This window comes from Mus caroli, chromosome 3 (assembly GCF_900094665.2).
Source record: "Mus caroli chromosome 3, CAROLI_EIJ_v1.1, whole genome shotgun sequence".
In the NCBI taxonomy this organism is placed as follows: domain Eukaryota; kingdom Metazoa; phylum Chordata; class Mammalia; order Rodentia; family Muridae; genus Mus; species Mus caroli.
In genome coordinates, this window is record NC_034572.1 from 150,722,022 (window position 1) to 150,726,348 (window position 4,327).

At 43.0% G+C, this 4,327-nt stretch overlaps 1 pseudogene; it reads right to left on the reverse strand.

Annotated features, from left to right (window-relative positions):
- Positions 1-2,941: 2,941 nt before the first annotated feature.
- Positions 2,942-4,327, reverse strand: part of LOC110291953 — a 13,559-nt pseudogene continuing 12,173 nt past the window's right edge.

Consider the following 4,327-nt stretch of genomic DNA (forward strand, 5'->3'; position numbering starts at 1 on the left):
ACATGAATATTGAAATAATTATTTCCATAATTGCCTCTAAGTGTGCTTTAGACTTTCTACTATATATTAAATATATGCCGTTAATTAAAAACATCATTAGACATAAAGTATAAGTATATTTATGAGTCTCTGTTTATTTCATCAAAGGTGTTTGTTTTCCTGAGTATGTCTTTACCAAGTCAAAACTATAAGTGTTTCAGTGAGTATTTAGGCAGGCATGGTGTCACACACCTTTAGTGTCAACACTCAGGAGGCAGAAGCAGGCTGATCTCTGCTAGCTCTGGGCCAGGTAGTCTTTCTAGTGTGAGAATTCTATGACTCAGTGGAAGAAACACAACCGGTATGTTAAGGACCAATTACAGCACAAAATAAAACTTGACTTTGATGAACACTAAGTATTGTAATAAAGTGGAATTGGGCTTATAATACAGACCTGTAATGCCAACTATTTGGGGAGAGGGGAGAAATTTTAAACAGGAAAGGTCAAAACAAGGAAAATTGGTATAAGAGAAGTACTGAACACAAAACAACCCATTACACAAGCATCCTTTACCACTCCATAATTTTTAACCAAGTCTGTCTATATTTGCAGAAAATTATTTTATAAAATGGTTTTGTTTAGGGTCAGATTTTGAGACATCTAGTAAACAAGAATGAGACTGATCTTTCAGGTATGATACCCAGAACTGAACAGCAAATGTGGCCTACAGCATAAGATGCTGTAGACACCATTTGCTGTTTGAAGAACTTATTTATTAAAACAATACTGGATTTTGAGTGTCAGTGGACCCAGAAGCAGAGTAAACAGCTGAAACTCTCAAACAACTAATGTCTCACAGCTAGTGAGACCCCCACCTCCTAAAGTCTCCTATCCCCCTGAAAATGACTCTATCATGCAGGAACAAACATCCAAGTCAAGAACTATGAGATCCAATGTCAGTATGTATACCTGGCACTATCTGCAGGGATGTGCAAGGCTCTGGCCTGGCCAAAGAGTTTCAGCTCTCCGAGGGGCAGCCAAAGAAAGGTGGGTTGCTGGGCCTCTTCCGCAGGTGGCTGGAAGCAGCAGGTGGCTAGGTGCCAAGGTCCCAGCCACTGAGCAGGAAGTGGCTTTGGTAGGCTCATCCAGCTTCCAGCTATGAATACAGGTACTCTCAGATGGTCTTTGGTGAAATAATTCATGTACCCTATTCCTAGTGGATATGACCTTATAAACATTTTTTTGTTTGGGTTGGGGTCTAAAGACAGATGCTTTCTGTTGGCTTGGTCTGAGATGTTAGGGGTGCTTCATCTGCATGTAGAGGGCCTTCGAGTGTTACCCCTATGTGACTGATTGTCACAGTCCTCTCTATGGGGTGTCATGGTCACATGATCCAGAACAGGAACCTGATTGGGAGTAGATTTAAATGCCTACTGTTCTCAGTTATGAGAACTACCAAGGTCCCTGAGGTTTTCTGTCTGGCGCCACTGTCCACTGCCCCACAATCCAGCAGCCATGTTTCTTGCTCACTTGCCTTTTGCTTTTCTTCAGTTTTGTTTGTAATGAGGAGCAAACTTAAAGACTTCACCCTTGTTAGGTGACTGTGGTAGTTTGAATAGGTTTGGCCCCACAGACTCATATATTTGAATGGATGGCCCACAAGGAGTGACATTATTAGGAGGTGTGGCCTTGTTGGAGAAGGGGTATTACTTGGGGTAGACTTTGAGGTCTCCTTTGCTCAAACTATGCTCAGTGTAACACACAGTGGCCTTCTGTTGCCTACAGATATAGACAAGATATAGAATTCTCAGCTCCTTCTCCAGAACCATGTCTGCCTGGACATTGCAATGCTTTCCACCATGATGATAATAAACTAAACTTCTGAAATTAAAAGCCAATTAAATGTTTTCCATTATAAGAGTTGCTGTGGTCACAGCATCTCTTTATAGCAATAAACCCTCAGCTAAAACAGTAGCAATCACTGAGCAGCATCCCCAGCCACCCCTGCACCCACTTTTTCATAGTAATGGCTCTTGTGAGTCAAGATGGGAGGTGGAATAAAAACCTCTGGAGACTATAGACGAAATAGTCTAAGTAATAATATAAAACAACTAATGTAGCACAATTAAATTTAGAATTTCAAGGGAACATAATTCTTCATTCATCAAGGAGAGAATCGAAGCCACCAAAAGTGGGGGACACATTAAGTCAACCTTGAACATCTGAAGATTATTCAGTGCCAGACAAGTTTGAAGCCAGTGTCTAAGGGAAAGGAATTTATTATCCACTGTCTTGAGGAAAGGTAATGTAGAAATTCATATGCTTGTCACTTCTGTTTTTTTGTGTGAAAGTAGCAGATAACCTTCCAATGTGGATGGCCTTAGGAATCCAGTATCTGAGTCTTTCTCGACTAACCAAGAACAAGAAAGGTGGAAAGAAAAACTATCAAGCAATTTAAAAACTGATACTAAAATGTAATCAACCAGGAGATAGATCAAAGTGAAAATACTCCTAAATGGAGACATGATAAGAATGTCATGTGGGTAATGAGACCCACAGCTAGAAAACAGGACTGAAATGTCACATGACCAAAGCATGAGAAGAGCAACTGCCTCAGTTCGCAATGGGGAGGAGCACACAAGGGGGTGTCCATAGGAAAACCCCCCTCATTTTCTTTTTAGCTCAAAAATAGCAAAAAGAAAAAATTCTGAAAACTAGATCCAAGGCATTAAAGGATTTTTCAGGAAAAGCCTTTTATTACTAACCTTACAAAAATCCTTTCCAAAATGATATTTGTGTGTGTGTGTGTGTGTGTGTGTGTGTGTGTGTGTGTGTGTGACTTTTTATTGCAGCTCTGGTTAGAGTCCATCCTTAATTTATAGTTCGATTCTCCCTGGTGGACTGATACACCCAAGATGGAGACCCATCCCCCTCAGGGCTCAGACACTGGCTGTTCCCAGTGGCAGCTCTGGTCTCACACTGTGGGTCCAACTTCTCTTTCCTGGGCAGTCCGTGCTCTGGAGTAGGAAGCGTGGCTTTTCTTTTCAGTTCCATGGCCTGGTCTGTCCAGTGGCCTCTTGTCAGTGGGGCTTGGGAATGTGGCCGTCCACATAGAAGTTCCTGGTGATCTTGGGAAGAGCAAACTCAACTCCCTCCAGCTCAGGGGTCAGCACAATCTGGCAGCCCAGTCTTGAGTTCTCCTGGAGCAATGGAGCCATGTCCAACATGTCGTCCTCCCTCTCCTCAGGAGGAGGCAGGAGATCCAGGTGGGCCTCACTCACATACACATGACAGGTGGAACAGGCCAGGGATGCTTCGCAGGCCCCTTCCAGGTCCACCCCGTGGCGCTGGGCCAAGTATAGAACATTGTCCCCGACTCTGCCCCTCACCGGGATCCGCTTGCCAGAGCAGTCCACGAACACCACGTTGACCACGTCCCGGAGCAGCTCCGGGCTGTCTCCCCCCTCCTCACCAGCACGCCGCTCGCCTGTAGTCCCGAACGTCCTAGATGTTACCTCCGCGTGCCAGGCCCTGGGTCCCCAAGATCCCCTGGCCGCCAGTAACAGGCTCACGCCCCGGGCCATGGAGGCGACCCAAAATGATATTTCTTTTGTAGGAAAACATTCATTTAAATTTAATAACTGTTTCAGTGTTATATACTTTTTTTCCTTTAAAATTATGTAGACTAAGGGGCTAGAGAGATGTCTCAGTAGTTACGATTACTGACTGCTCTTGCAGAGGACCTGGTCAATTCCCAGCATCCATAGGTGGCTCACAACCATCAGCTAGAGTTCCAAAGGATTTGATGCCAACTGACCTCTGTGGGATTTGGGCATGCATGTGACACACATACACACATGTGGATAACATACTCATACACATAAAAGAAAATAAAGAAATAAAATAAAATATGACGTGCACCCAGGCTGGGTGTGATAGCTCATCCTTTAATCCCAGCATTAGGAAGCAGAGGTAGAGGAATGGAGGATAACCTGACCTATATATTGAGTTGCAAGACAGCTAGAACTATACAAAGAAAAGATTGTCTCAAAAAAATTAATAATAATAATAATAAACTTATGTGACCTATATGTTGAACTTTTCAACTAAATGCAATCTTATTATAAAAATGGAGGAACAGTAGATCTGGAGGGGAGTGGAAAGTTGAGGTAAGGAACTAGGAAGAGTGAAGGTAGAGAAGGCTGTGGTAAGGCTGTGTTGTATGAGAGGAAAATAAATAAAACCTTTTTTTTAAATTTTTAATATTTTTATTACATATTTTCCTCAATTACATTTCCAATGCTATCCCAAAAGTCCCCCATAGCGCCCCCCACTTCCCTACCCACC